The sequence below is a fragment of the Procambarus clarkii genome, chromosome 21 (genome assembly GCF_040958095.1).
Source record: "Procambarus clarkii isolate CNS0578487 chromosome 21, FALCON_Pclarkii_2.0, whole genome shotgun sequence".
In the NCBI taxonomy this organism is placed as follows: Eukaryota; Metazoa; Arthropoda; class Malacostraca; order Decapoda; family Cambaridae; genus Procambarus; species Procambarus clarkii.
Window position 1 is genome coordinate 29,874,577 of NC_091170.1, and position 16,754 is coordinate 29,891,330.

The following is a 16,754-nucleotide window of genomic DNA, read 5'->3' on the forward strand; positions in this document are numbered from 1 at the left end:
AGCAGCAGTTCTCGTCACCAGTTGACACCTCGCACCCCTACACGTCAGTCAGAGATGATGATACATACAACGGTAGGGAATTAGCTTATTTTTTCAGAGCACAAAAGTTCGCTAATTCTGTAAGTATCATATTAAATTCAGTAGGAAAAACTTGCTTTATGTCCTTTAGAGACTTGGCAAGGTATGCCTACATCCTTGGACTACCAATTTTACTTTTGAAGCATTTAACTGTTTCATTTGTTTTCGAAACTTTGTTTCATTTGTTAGTAGGATTTTCTTGCCCTTATTCTCTTACATGAGTACCGGGTACAAGATTTCCTGCGCCCTTGATTTAATTTAATCATTTAATATCTTTCACTTAACGTTAATTGTTAAAGATCACACAGGATAGGTACCAGTTGCCACGTTGTCCTGTTTCTGACATTTCATTATTGAACATTCGTGTACCTTTATTTGCTAATTTCACCATGTTTCGTCTCCAAACTTTCCGTGCAAATCCAGCAGGTGAAATAGGAACTTTAAGTCGTGCCAAGAGGACTGAACTACAAACTCTTGCACATGAGTATCAACTAGAAGTTCCCTATCAAGCCAACAAAAATGACCTACACAACCTGTTGCTGGATTACTATTTAGAGCAAGGTAAGATAGACTCTGAAACTCATGAAACTTACTATATTGCAGATAAAACTGACTTGGCAACGATGAAACTTAAACTAGAGCTGGCTAAGATTGAACGTGAGCAGCAAAAGGAAGCCCGCGAACAGCAAAGGGAAGCCCTCGAACAACAAGAACGAGCTGCTGCCATACGAAGAGAAGAACGAGAACGTGAAGCTGCTTTGAGGAGAGAAGAACACGAACGAGGACTCGCCCTCCAAGAACGTGAGGTTGCACTACTCCAGGAGCGGGAACGAGTACAGCTTGAAACCAAACGACGCGAGTTGGAGATGCAACGCGAACATGACAAGCAACAAGCGACTCTGGCTCTAGAGTGTCGTCAACGTGAAATCGCCTTGGAAACTTCCCACTTCACTCAACGCCAACAAGCTACTGCCAATCTTCCCGTCAGTTTTAATATATCACATGCAAGTAAGTTAATGCCATCCTTTGTAGAAGCAGAAGTTGATGTGTTCTTTACCACCTTTGAAACCCTTGCTAATCAACTCAGTTGGCCTGTCGACCAATGGGCCACACTTCTCAGAGTCCATCTTACAGGTAGAGCTGCAGTCACACTCAGTACTTTGGCGTCTGAGAATGACTACTACACTCTGAAACAAGCAGTGTTGGACGCCTACCTCCTCTCTACTGAAAGTTATAGAAGGAAATTCCGTGACCACCTGAAGGCAAGTACCACTACCTTCCTTGAGTTTGCTAACACGAAACGGAGGTATTTCATGAAATGGCTGGAAGCAGCACATGTCTCTACTTTTACAGAACTCGTCAACCTGATGCTTGTTGAAGAATTCTTGAGACGTGTGCCGCCTCCTGTCCGCCTCTACTTAGCAGATAAAGAAGAAACCGACTACCTGAAGTGTGCTAAGTCGGCTGACACTTACAGCCTCATCCACCGGCTGACACCTGAACCATCCTCCAGTAAGAAGTCGTGGTACAGTTACGAGAAGGTGAGCCCCGATCAAGCTGGTTCACAACTGTACTGCAAATATTGTAGACTCTATGGACATACCATAGACAAGTGTGGTAAGTCTCAATACAAGGGAACCACTGACCAACAACGACCCAAACCAACTCCTCCTAAGTCCGGTAAGCCTGTGATGAATGTTGGTGTTGATGTTAATGATCTTTCTCTTTTCAGTAACCACCTGTATACTGGAACTGTCTCTGCCAACGGTTCAAATCCGGAGGGACGTTTCAAATTGAAGATCTTGAGGGACACAGCGGCTCTACAATCGATCATCTTGAAGTCGGCTGTGCCCAACATAGTCTACACCGGGGAAACAGTCTTCATCACTGACCTCACTGCTACCACTCCATACCCTCTCGCCAGAGTCCACCTGAATTGTCCCTACGTGAACGGGGAAGTCCAAGTCGCCGTCAGGGAAAAGCCTTTTCCCATGCCTGGAGTGCAACTTCTCCTAGGCAACGACTTGGCAGAAGACCTGCAACCGACCAACCTGATCGTCATGGACAAACCCCAGGTGTGTAACTCTGTGCCAAGTAATCCTATTCTCGAGTATGTTCCAGCAGAGGTTCAAGAGAGTGATGAAGTTTCTCCTCCGGTTCTCGTGACCACCCGTGCACAAGCCGCACGTCCACAGCCAGCTGACTCTACTGCTACCGCTGTCCCTCAAGACCCTCAGAAACTACCCCCGCATCTGACCAAGTTGGAGTTCCGTAAGTTGCAGAGGGAAGATCTTACTTTAACACCATTGTTTTTCCAGGCTGAGACTCAACCCGACAGTATTCCTGGGTTCTTCCTAGAGAACGACTTGCTCTACCGCAGATATAGACCCAGTAAACTGAAGGAGGAGGACGATTGGGCCAACACCGAACAACTTGTGATTCCCACCAGCCTGCGGCCCACTATTCTACACCTGGCCCATGGAGCATTCTCCCACTACGGCTTCAACAAGACTTACCATGGGATTCGCCAAGACTACTACTGGCCAGGTATGGTAAATAACGTCAAACAGTACGTAAAACAGTGTCATACATGTCAGATGGCAGGCAAACCGAACGTCTCCATTCCCAGAGCACCACTGATTCCCATACAGGTGCCTGCGGAACCTTTCCACAGACTCATAATAGACTGTGTTGGTCCTTTACCTCGGACCAGTTCAGGTAACGCCTACATCCTAACCATCCTGTGTCCTACCACCAGATTTCCCATAGCAGTTCCAGTGAAGAACATCACGGCTGCTACGGTTATCAAACATCTACTGAAGATCTTCACTCAATACGGATTTCCCAGGGAGATTCAAAGTGACTGTGGCACCAACTTCACCAGTGATCTCTTCAAAAGAACACTGGAGGAGTTCAACATCAAACAGGTATTGTCCAGCCCCTATCATCCTGCTTCACAGGGTTCTCTTGAACGTAGTCATCAGACCATCAAAGCACTCTTGAAAAAGTTTTGTAGTGAAACCTCAAAGGATTGGGATAAGCAGATTGACCTAATAATGTGTATTTTCAGAAGTCTCCCCAATGAGTCCCTAGGAGTATCTCCTTATGAGATGCTCTACGGCCGTAAGTGCCGTACTCCCCTTAAGGCTTTCAAAGACTCTCTCAGAGATGCCACCTTCAGTGAGCATCAGAATGTGCCCCAGTTTCTTCAAAACCTTCAGCACATTCTAGAGAGAGTCCACCGCTTTGCCCATGATAATCTATTGAAAGCCCAGGTGAGAATGAAGACTCATTACGACCAGACCAGCAAAGTAAGAAAATTCAAGCCGGGAGACTTCGTCCTTGCTTATTTCCCTATCCCAGGTTCACCTTTACAAAACAAATTTTCAGGACCCTACTGCGTCAAAGAGTGCAGGAATAATAATAATTATGTGATAGAGACTCCAGATAGGCGGCGGAAGACCCAGCTGTGCCACGTCAACCTCCTGAAGCAATATAATGGTACTCCTCCCACTGTCTTGATTAATTGTTCTACCTTCACAGAACCCTATATCCACAGTGAGACCATCCCGGCTTCTTCTCCCGAAAGCACTGACAAGGAGTCGGCGCTTTCTAATTCCAAAATCCTTAATGATCTTCCCAAATGCTTTCAGGATAATACTCGTGCTCCTATGCCCTCTTCTAATTCCACTCTCACCTCGTCAGATAAGCCCTACATCCTCCATGTCGACGCCAATGGTACCGACGATGGTGGTGTCGTGATGCAGCAACGAGGCGAGAAGAATACACCTGTCAGCGACTACTGCTACAAGGAACGACGGAACAATTGGCAAGGAGCTACTCTTCCTCATCCTGAAGCTTCAGCACTTCACTCCACACCTGAAAAGTGCTCGGTCCACCATCAATACGGACCACACCACCCTACACCTCCTGCAGCACGCCCACTTCTCATCTCAACGTCTTCTACTATGGGCTTGCTAACTGCAGAAATTCAACCTGGAGACACACTATACCAAGAGTCTGACAACATCTTAGCCCATGATCTCTCCAGAGTTTATGAAGTAGAAGCAACTCCATCCATTACTCCACCACATAACGACGTACTTCTTCCAGAACCGCAGGCTTCGGGGGAGAGTTGTGACGATAATCTCCTTCAAGAGATTGAGCCTGCTCTTCCCTCCAAAATTACGTCTTCACAATTATATAAAAAGACTATGGAAGAAATGTCCAACAACGACAACAACACCAGCACCAGCAAGGCTTGCCAGGGTGAGCAGAAACGTATGCAACCAGCCACCTGTTCGAACTCCAACCACCAAACTACCCGTTGATCGCTACGGCTCCGCTGATTGGTCGCCGGTCTGGCTGCACCTGCACTCGCCCCCAATACTACCTGATGTCTGGGGTCGCCCCAACATCAGTCCTCAGAATGTTCCGTGCTTTCGTAGCCAGCACTCCTCCCAGCTAGACGTTAGCGTGTACTGAGAGAGGTGGTGGCTTTAAGCCAATATTCCAGCACCTCCCACTTACCTTTTGTGTTGCACTTCTTGTTATTTTGACTTAACGTAACTTTTCATTGTGTCATTTAAGTATTCTTATTATTTTGATTCATTGATTTTATTATAAGAATTTGTTTGTGCATTATTTTCATGTTTTGATTTATTTAACGTAATTAAAATTTCATTGTTAAAGTTTACTTGTGTTTTGTGTGTCTTCTCCTTACCTTACCACAGACGAAGTTCCAGTTTTTTCTATTTTTTTTTATAACTATGTGACGAGGCCATACCCCTAGCCTTAAACAGCCGAACACCAACGCGTTACCGTCACAATATTTATATACAAGAAGGTACATTGGGTTTGTGAGAATACATAGCATAGTATTTACAATCTTGTAAAGCCACTAGTACGCACAGCGTTTCGGGCAGGTCCTTAATCACATAGCTGTGAAAGCTATTTTACGTTCGTGATACAGCTACAAGAGCTCTTATACATGTATACGTACGTTATACATAGCTTCGAGAGCTCCTCTACAAGCACACTGCACCGTCGAGGGCTCTAATTTACTAATATACCAATACAGACTCAATTCCAACCTATTGTTATCCAACAGACACACACACACACACACACACACACACACACACACACACACACACACACACACACACACACACACACACATGTGGGGCCTCGTAGCCTGGTGGATAGCGCGCAGGACTCGTAATTCTGTGGCGCGGGTTCGATTCCCGCACGAGGCAGAAACAAATGGGCAAAGTTTCCTTCACCCTAAGTGCCCCTGTTACCTAGCAGTAAATAGGTACCTGGGAGTTAGTCAGCTGTCACGGGCTACTTCCTGGTGTGTGTGTGTGTGTGTGTGATGTGGGAAAAAAAAAGTAGTTAGTAAACAGTTGATTGACAGTTGAGAGGCGGGCCGAAAGAGCAAAGCTCAACCCCCGCAAAAACACAACTAGTAAACACACACACACACACACACACACACACACACACACACACACACACACACACACACACACACACACACACACATATCTGTTTTATTTCAACAAGCATTATCACAGCCACACACACAGGTACTCAGGCTTATGCCCCGTCACAAGTACATACTCAAGCGAGTACAAGTATTGTTGGTGTTTCAGATTTAGCTACTCAGAACGAAGTGTCCATGTAGCACGGGCTATGGTGAGCCCGTAAGTGTACCAGTAGAAATCCGCCAACGTGCTCTCAAAATCAATTCTCCTAATGGCGCTCTCAGAGGCCAGGTGCTCCGCTGTGAGTACTCCTACAAGTCAGCTCTTGTAGCGCACAACTACTAATGCATTCGTCGCAGGAGAGGAACATGTGTTTTTGTTCCAACATGAATCCAATTTATACCACATTTACATGCGCAAAAATCGTGTTTTTTGTCCCATACAGAACCACCCGAAAATCACTTTCGATAAGTGTTTGATAGAACATGCTCATTTTCTATCCTTTTTTTGTTTCGTCACGAAATATCTTTGTAAATTGGGTGCGTCTTATAGAGTGGTAAATACAGTAGTGTATGTGGCTGGACCACACTTAGCCACACACACTACAGCAAGCAGCTATGAAGGCTTATACAGCCCTAAGTACAGACTACCGTATCGCCGCCTACAATCATCGTGCCACGAATGTCCTCAACTCGGATGATTGCAACTTAGTACATAGTCAATAGCGAGCACATAATAAGCTCAGAGCAATTTGCATTTGCCTGAGAATTCAATATCTTGTAGATTGGCGTCAATATGGTTGCATTCTTAAATATGTTTTCAACGCGCGAGCAAAAACAGAAAAGTGGAACTATTCCTTTTGCTTCTTGGCGTCATAACAGCCACAGGATGGAATCATGCCCCTCACAGAACGAGCATGGCGTCATTCCACTCACAGGAGGAGTACGGCGTCATACCTAAGTACGCTCACCATCTTGTATGGTGTCCGGAGACGCAGATGGCGTATCCGGCTCTACACTAATTATTCGTTCCTTCCTTACGAGACAAATAATATCCGTTATATAGCACATCATCTAACACAGTCGCTCGTACGCGGGCAGTTCCGTGCGTATAACAGTCGCTCGTACGCGGGCAGTTCCGTGCGTATAACAGTCGCTCGTACGCGGGCAGTTCCGTGCGTATAACAGTCGCTCGTACGCGGGCAGTTCCGTGCGTATAACAGTCGCTCGTACGCGGGCAGTTCCGTGCGTATAACAGTCGCTCGTACGCGGGCAGTTCCGTGCGTATAACAGTCGCTCGTACGCGGGCAGTTCCGTGCGTATAACAGTCGCTCGTACGCGGGCAGTTCCGTGCGTATAACAGTCGCTCGTACGCCGACACAAGTACTGTGCGCCGTCGTGTAGTCCGTTGGTACAAGGGTCGTCACCTCCGATACGCACTTCTGAGTGGCGTTAACGCAAGCAGCGGAGCGGCGCTAGGAACATACGCCGAGGCTACTACACACACCTGGTTCGTCACTCCACACCTGGTCCACCACTCCACACCTGACCAACCCCCCCCCCCGACACACCCCTAGAAACGCTTCAAATTATAATTGAATTTCGGAATAATTTCGGCGTTATTTTGACAACGGTGCATATACGTCGAGGACAGGCTGACGTTATGAGGTAACGTTCAATATACATACTCGTTGATAACGCGTGTCACATCGCTGGCTCGTTACTTGAACCCCCTTGATGATTTCTCTCAGCGGGCACACGGCGTTGATCAGCGTACAGATAACGTTGCCTGATAAGATAACGTTGCCTGATAAGATAACGTTGCCAGCGCAGATAACTTAATCATGCATATCTTGTCTTGCTATTGTCTCAAACACACATACATGGACGTTCCAAACGTTGCTATAATTATATGGTAAAGTCAGATATAATTATATGGTAAAGTCAGATATAATTATATGGTAAAGTCAAATATAATTATATGGTAAAGTCAGATATAATTATATGGTAAAGTCAGATCTAATTATATGGTAAAGTCAAATATAATTATATGGTAAAGTCAGATATAATTATATGGTAAAGTCAGATATAATTATATGGTAAAGTCAGATATAAAACACCTCAATAATGGCTTTGGTTTTCTTCATGATCAAAAAATAATAACAAATTTAGAATCAGTCGCTTTCAAAGTGTGCAGTTATAGGAATCAGTCGTTTATCAACGTGGAATTAGTTATTAAGATACCATATCGTAGCTCAGTTGATTAAGGCAGCGTCTGGGACGCTCCCGGACGCAGGTTCGAATCCTCGTCACGGCCCTTGTGGATTTGTTAAGATACCGTATATAATCCCCCCCCCCTAGATGGGTGTGATGGGGGGGTGGGGGGTCATGATGACCCACTGGGCGTGTACCAGACTTGTTCCAGGCCGCCTCCTCTAACTACTCTACCATTCATTTTTACTGCCCAATCTCCGCGCCGCTTAACAAAGGCGCTAATTCGAGCTGATGAGGACCTAAAAGCGAGCCAGTGATGTGTCGGGTTGTAAAAGAACAAAGGAATTAAGCGAGGGAGACCACGAGGAACTCAGGGGAGTCACTAAGTGTTTCTTTACCTTAAAACCCGCTTAAACCTCTACGGAACCGCTCCATCCGTTACAAATTTGACGTTTTTCTCTGCATATCAGCCTCCCCACATTCAGCAGCGCTCCTGTGCCAGGTCCACCTGGTCCACCACCAAACCGTAGGACCACCTGGTCGTACGGTGAGCCACTACGGGCTCACCGTAGCCCGTGCTACTTGGAACTTGTTCCGAGTAGCTGAATCTATAACAACAACATATCAGCCTCGATAGGTTAGGTTTGTTTGTTTGGGGGCATAATTTTCTGGTTAGGCTGATTAGTTGTATTTTTCAACGGAGTGGCATATTGAAAGAAGAGGCTTCATTGGGTCTTTGAGCCACCATTTTGGGGAAGTTCCAAGACTCACGTGGTTTTTGAATACCAAAAAGTTCACTTAATGTAGAAAAAATGTTCAGCTGTAAACCAATTTTAAATATTCCTAGTTCTGTATCTGCCATATTAGTCTCAGGGTTGGTGGACGAGGTTGGGTTATGTCTCATATTTAGGTTATGGTTAACACAAAGTTTCCGGTTTGTCTGAATCCAGCGATACAAAAGTCAGCGTTCTGGTGGTCTATCACTACATATTGGTACTTTCTGGTGGTCCATCAGTACATATTGGTACTTTCTAGTGGTCCATCAGTACATATTGGTACTTTGTGGTGGTCCATCACTACATATTGGTACTTTGTGGTGGTCCATCACTACATATTGGTACTTTCTGGTGGTCCATCACTACATATTGGTACTTTGTGGTGGTCCATCAGTACATATTGGTACTTTGTGGTGGTCCATCACTACATATTGGTACTTTCTGGTGATCCATCACTACATATTGGTACTTTCTGGTGATCCATCACTACATACTGCTACTTTCCACCAAACAGTAACTACTCGTCATCAATAATGGGGTTGTTGAGTCGTTTCTGAAACTCTATGATGGTCTTAAGCTGAGTTTGTAATTGTGAATTTGAGGGGCGAGTGTTTAATTAGTCTTTTGAAGCCGAGAGTTAATGTACATTGATGCAAGTTCTGGAACTCAGTTTTTTTTTTGTAAGTTGACCTTTAAACGTTAAACTTGTACTGTACAAATTCGCTCATTTAGTGAGACTTACAAATGTGAACAATATCATCCTTTCACTAAATGAACTGTCAAACACGATAAAAAAACCAAAAAAAAACGAAAGAAAAAAACACCCACCAACACAGGAATGACCAACCGCATGAGAGCGAAAGTTTCACGGTTCATCGCGTTTTCTGTTGGTATTTAGAAAATGTGTTGTGGATAGTCACAGCTTTTCTGCAATCATTTTACGAAATTATCTCTCTTGGTTTCAGCGAACAATCCATCAAACAAAAAAAACATTAAGACATTATAGCGAATAACGAGAAACGTTCTTTAAGTGTGAACATTTGTGTCATTCGCAAGAAAAAACGTTCCTAGCAGCTGTTATGATTAAAAATAATAATAATAGTTTTACTAAAGAAAATTGCTCGACAAATTATACATGTACAAAAACACACATAAACGATAAACGTTTCCAAAGCTTAACCAAAAAAAAAAAAAAAATCCATGACAAAGCATGATAACAGCCAACTTGATAACATAAGGAATTCCTTCACCATCAATAGTGACAAATTAGAGGTTTATGAAGTCAGTACACGACATTGTTGCTTCTCACTGTATTGCACTGTACTCTACACAACCTATTCCGTATCATCCTTAAGCAAAATTAAGTGGTGAGAATTTGTTATGTGAGCCATAAAAAACTGAGCCAAAATAGAGAGAATTAAGGAATTAAATTTGGTATATTGATTAAAGACATTAAAATTAAAGGTTAAATACTCACGGAAGAATTAAACAGTAAATACAAATAATATTATTATTCACTGGTGAATGTTACTATTTTATTTTGTCTATAATTGATTATATATATATATATATATATATATATATATATATATATATATATATATATATATATATATATATATATATATATATATATATATATAATACAAGTTCTTACATTCTTGTAAAGCCAGTTGCGCGCAAAGCGTTTCGGGCAAATCCTAAATCTTAATTTTCCCTGGAACACGACCCGCCAAATCGTTTCACAACCAGGTACCCATTCACTGCTGGGTGAACAGAGGCGTTCAGTTAAGGATTGACGCCTAGTCAATCCTCCCTGGCCAGGATACGAACCCAGGAAAAATCGTAGTGTCTTACCACTGTACCACAGGGATTGCAACGCGAGTCTGAAGTAACGTAATAATAATAATAATAATAATAATAATAATAATAATAATAATAATAATAATAATAATAATAATAAGAAGAAGAAGAAGAAGAAGAAACGTATTGATTACCAGCGAGCTTTCTTTCTCAACCAAAACAAACGTTTCATTGCATATTAAGACCCTCTCATTTTCAAGCTAACGTTTCTTTAACCATCAATAGTCATTGCAAAAACGTTTAATAGCCTAACAACCTCACTAACAAGCGTTTAATAATTCAGTGCCTTCAATTTTATCTTGCGTAGACAGCAAAATGTCTGCTGGTGGACGTTCAATACCCCCTTCAAGTTCTACGTGTAATTGAAACTGAAATAAGTTTAATGAGGTATATTCTACGTGTAAAGTAACAGGTGAACACCAAACGTTTTCATAAATACCTCAACAAACTTTCCACGCTCTAAAACGTTGGCCGTCCTCCCACATGAACGTTTTTTCAACGTTTCCCTTTCCGGCAACTAGGGAAAATTTATTATAACTCCCCTCTCATGCCCATCCTGTGAGCGGTACAAATATTACAGATACACACAATGAGCTCAGGAACAGAACGTAGAGAGCGATTGGGTGGCCAAACCGTTCCCGCCAGCGTTCCCAACGTCACGAAACTCTTGTACTAAAGTGCCTTTATCCTAACCTTCCAGAGGACCCACCAACAGAAAACGGGACATGATGTCAATTTTCGCGAGTTGCTTCCATTCTCTTGAACGAGAGTTTGCGACCCTAGGTAAAGTGTATGTCAAGATGCTGAGGACATACTGCCACCTGCTGAGGTTATACTGGCGACGAAACACAACCATTTTCAGACACGAGCTGAACCATAAACTTAGTAAAAACCATGTTATGATGCCTTCATTATGGGATGGTTTTCAGATGTACACGAATGGCTTTTGCAATTGATCTATTCAAAGAATTTTCCTACACTGAGCGTTAAGCTAATTGTCTGAAAGTTCGCCGCAAGTGATCTCTCTCTCTCTCTCTCTCTCTCTCTCTCTCTCTCTCTCTCTCTCTCTCTCTCTCTCTCTCTCTCTCTCTCTCTCTCTCTCTCTCTCTCTCAAAATTGGGCACCACACTGGCAACCTTCCATGATTCTGGTACTCTGCTCGACTTTTGTTTGGAGTTATTAAGTATGCAAGACTTAACATTATCTTTAACCCCCCTTAACCTTATTTTTAAACTATTTGCGGATTCCCGCAGGACGAGACGTTTGGCAACGTTTACTTCCACCTGATGCCTCTGTTCACCAAGACTCGAAGTACAGTTAGGCAACTGTAATGGATTGTTTCCTCGAAAAGTCGATGGTCTATGAGGCCCTGTGGTAAGCTTAACAGGGTTCGTTCTCCTCAAACACGAGAAACACTACATTCTTCATTCCCAATGGTAACAATGTTGGACAGGTACCAGAGACGGAGATGAAGGAACAGTTTGAGGAAACATTAGTGTGAGAGAAGGGTTAGGGGAAGGGATAGTGGGATGGGATTGGTGGAGGAAGATAGGTTTGGATATTAGTGGAGATAGGAGAGAGGTGGGATAGTCAGAAGAAAGGGAGAGTGACTAGAAGGGAAAGAGGAGGAAGGGATGGAAGGGGTGGTGGTGAGGGATGGTGGATAATGTAAACGCTAAAGGTTGCGTCATTTTTTGTCGAGTTGCCATTGTGACAGGGGGGTGACAGGGGGTGACATGGGGGGGGGGGGTGGGGAAGGGGGAAACAGATTGCACGGTCATCTCACAATGGTAAGCCCAAGGGGCGGGGGGGGGGAGAATTGGGGAGGGGACTGGCAGCGAGTGGTCAGTGCAAAGGTCACCAGGTCACAGGGTAGAGAGAGACTCACGCCTCCTTGCCGGCTGGGTTCGAGTCCAGGGCAGGGAGGGTCGAATAGGGACCAATCCGTATAGCTGTTGCCCCTTCTTCACCCAGCAGCAATTGGGAACCTGGGAGTAAACTGATTGGTGGGTCGTGTTCCAGGGGTAAGGTTTACCTTGGAGATATGGGAAGGGGAAACTCTCAGCCTGGTAAGGAAGGGAAGGTACTCCAGGAGTGAAGGTACTCCATAAAGGAAAGTACTGTTTACTTCTCTGAGACATGTCACGTACTTGTTTATTTTCTGTTTAGACATTCAGCGAGAAAAAAAAAATCAAAATAACAAAAAATTTAGAAAAAAAAACATTTAACTAAAACTTAAAAAGTAACTTAAGAAAACACACACAAAAAAACACCTAAACAATGCACTATATGACAAAAAACAGGCTTAAAATAAAATGTGATCCACATGAAAATATATTTTTGAAAAACATTTTTTAAAGTAATTAATAGATTAGAGTGTTAACAATGCTTCAGGCACTAAATCCGGTGTTGAGGAAGCTTCTGAACACGAAGTAAAGCACCAGCATTATGTTCAGAGAAGCAGCGCACGTCATTCGATTCTCAAAGCGTCGTGAACGGTGAATTAGGCTGAGAAAATTGGGTTCAAACACACACACACAATTTACGTCCAACCAATTACAGCGTGAGGAGGTATTACAAGGTATTACTGTACACAGCCACAGATGTTGGCTTCCTGCTCCTTGTATTATGCAGGGGCCACATATGTTGTCTCCTGGCACCACATATGTTGTCTCCTGGCACCACATGTTCTTGAGTTCCTGCACTCTCTCACCCGGGGTGACTCTGGGGGTGACGACAGCTCCTGCACTCTCTCACCCCCGGGGTGACTCTGGGGGTGACGACAGCTCCTGCACTCTCTCACCCCCGGGGTGACTCTGGGGGTGACGACAGCTCCTGCACTCTCTCACCCCGGGGTGACTCTGGGGGTGACGACAGCTCCTGCACTCTCTCACCCCCGGGGTGACTCTGGGGGTGACGACAGCTCCTGCACTCTCTCACCCCCGGGGTGACTCTGGGGGTGACGACAGCTCCTGCACTCTCTCACCCCCGGGGTGACTCTAGGGGTGACGACAGCTCCTGCACTCTCTCACCCCCGGGGTGACTCTGGGGGTGACGACAGCTCCTGCACTCTCTCACCCCCGGGGTGACTCTGGGGGTGACGACAGCTCCTGCACTCTCTCACCCCCGGGGTGACTCTGGGGGTGACGACAGCTCCTGCACTCTCTCACCCCCGGGGTGACTCTGGGGGTGACGACAGCTCCTGCACTCTCTCACCCCCGGGGTGACTCTGGGGGTGACGACAGCTCCTGCACTCTCTCACCCCCGGGGTGACTCTGGGGGTGACGACAGCTCCTGCACTCTCTCACCCCCGGGGTGACTCTGGGGGTGACGACAGCTCCTGCACTCTCTCACCCCGGGGTGACTCTGGGGGTGACGACAGCTCCTGCACTCTCTCACCCCCGGGGTGACTCTGGGGGTGACGACAGCTCCTGCACTCTCTCACCCCCGGGGTGACTCTGGGGGGGGGGGGGGGTGACGACCAGAATATACTGAATGAATCAGCTGATCGCTCTCAAGTTGCTACACATCTCTGGCTGTTACAACTCTCTGTCCTTTCCACTACTTACTATCCCGGCCCTTTTCAACCATCCCCAGCCCCTTCCTACCATCCCCAACCCCCTCCCTACCATCCCCAGCCCCATCCCTACCATTACCAGCCCCTCCCAATGCGTTTAACTAGAGTGTATAATAATATTGAGGAATGTGTTAGTATCCGTAGATACGAGCTGTGATAACTAGCAGGTCACCTGCCCTGATACCCACCACGGGGCATACACCTGCCCTGATACTCACCACGGGGCATACACCTGCCCTGATACCCACCACGGGGCATACACCTGCCCTGATACTCACCACGGGGCATACACCTGCCCTGATACCCACCACGGGGCATACACCTGCCCTGATACCCACCACGGGGCATACACCTGCCCTGATACTCACCACGGGGCATACACCTGCCCTGATACTCACCACGGGGTATACACCTGCCCTGATACCCACCATGGGGCATACACCTGCCCTGATACCCACCACGGGGCATACACCTGCCCTGATACTCACCACGGGGCATACACCTGCCCTGATACCCACCACGGGGCATACACCTGCCCTGATACTCACCACGGGGCATACACCTGCCCTGATACCCACCACGGGGCATACACCTGCCCTGATACTCACCACGGGGCATACACCTGCCCTGATACCCACCACGGTGGGGGGGTTATCCATGTGCCTGAGAGAGAGAGAGAGAGAGAGAGAGAGAGAGAGAGAGAGAGAGAGAGAGAGAGAGAGAGAGAGAGAGAGAGAGAGAGAGAGAGAGAGAGAGAGGGGGGGGGGGAGGGGGTTACCGGGGCAGCTGACCAGGATATAACATGTTTGCCATTCAGAAAATGGGAGGCGGAAGAGGAAATTCAAAGCAATGTCGCAGCCGCTGTTTCCTCTTCTGCTGACTGTTGTGGGTGCTCCCCATCTCTCCCCATGACCCTGCTGACCCCCGTCACCCTCCCCATCACCATGCTGACCCCCGTCACCCTCCCCATCACCCTGCTGACCCCCGTCACCCTCCCCATCACCGTGCTGACCCCCGTCACCCTCCCCATCACCCTGCTGACCCCCATCACCCTCCCCATCACCCTGCTGACCCCCATCACCCTCCCCATCACCCTGCTGACCACCATCACCCTCCCCATCACCCTGCTGACCCCCGTCACCCTCCCCATCACACTGCTGACCCCCATCACCCTGCTGACCCCCATAACCCCCCCCCCCCAACACTTTCCAGTACTCGTTTCTTGATGTATTAGTAGATTAATACACAATATTATGGTCACTATTGTCATAATTATTGTGTGTACTCATCTAGTTGTGCTTGCGGGGGTTGCGCTCTGGCTCTTCGGTCCCGCCTCTCAACTGTTGTACAGGTTCCTGAGCCTATTGGGCTCTATCATATCTACATTTGAAACTGTGTATGGAGTCAGCCTCCACCACGTCACTGCCTAATGCATTCCATTTACTAACTTCTCTGACACTGAAAAAGTTCTTCCTAATGTCTCTGAGGCTCATTTGGGCACTCAACTGTGTGTGTTCACCTTTAATATCCCGCCCACACGGTACCCGCCGCCCACACGGTACCCGCCGCCCACAAGTCCTCCTGCAACTTCCGGTTGACCCCTTTATACACATGTTTATATTAGTTCCTGTGTCCCTCCCTCCCTCTTTTCCATCAAGGTCCTCTCATCCTTTTCCTCCCTCCTATCTTCCTACGTGTCCTTCCATCTCCCCCTCTCTCTTTCCTTCATTCTATGTGTTTCCTCTTTTCTTCTCCCCCTTACCACTGACATTCCCTCTTTCCCTTCGTCCATCCCTTAATACCTCCTACCTTCCTCCCTGTCATTCAGATACTTCCTTAGGGTTATATGGCTCCTTACATTGATCTCTCTCTCTCTCTCTCTCTCTCTCTCTTTCTCTCTCTCTCTCTCACACACGCACATTTCCCACCTGTTACATCTCTTCCTCTCTGACATCCCCCTCTGTTACTTCCTCCCTGCTCTCCCTCACTTCCCGCTTTCCATCTCTCACTTCCCCTCTTCCTGACGCGGACCGGAAGACGCCACGAGGACGTCGGGGCACAGCCGAGCGCTGAGGATTCGAACTCCGCCTCGATCTGCAGCTCCCACTGTTGGCTTCTCTCTGAAGGATATTATTATATTTCCAAGTCGTGCTTGATCCGCCGGAGTGTCTTCTGGCTTTCCGTCCCAACCTGTACCCGCAGCTGCTGTACCCGCAGCAGCTGTACCCGCAGCAGCTGTACCCGTAAGTGTTTACAGCATGTATGTCTTAAGGGATAAATGTAAGTGTGTCTCTTCACACACACTTACACCAGCCTGTAGTGTCACCCATCCACCTACCTGATCACGCACCCAGTCGCCAACGACATAGAAATCCATCCATCCACCCATCCATACATCATTCAGGACACCGTGCACGCCAGCATCCATCTTTAATATCCCTTCCCCTCCCCCTCCTCATCCCCATCACCCGCTTCCCCACTCCCCACACTCCCCCACCACGCCCCAGACTCCCCCACTACGCCCCACACTCCCCCACAACACCCCCACACTCCCCCGCCACGCCCCATACTCCCCCACCACACCCCACACTCCCCCACCACACCCCACACTCCCCCACCACACCCCACACTCCCCCACCACGACCCACACTCCCCCACCACGCCTCACACCCCCCCCCCCTACATCCTACACAAATGTTGAGAGGTCCACACCATAGCCAGACGTCACAGCCGCCCAACACTCTCGCAACACAAAACA

The 16,754-nt window shown here is 46.8% G+C and overlaps 1 protein-coding gene across 1 annotated transcript in view; it reads right to left on the reverse strand.

Moving 5' to 3' along the window:
- The window catches only part of ari-1 (E3 ubiquitin-protein ligase ariadne-1), a 61,554-nt gene that overhangs the window by 43,852 nt on the left and 948 nt on the right, over positions 1 to 16,754 (reverse strand). The gene's annotated exons all lie outside the window — the stretch shown is intronic.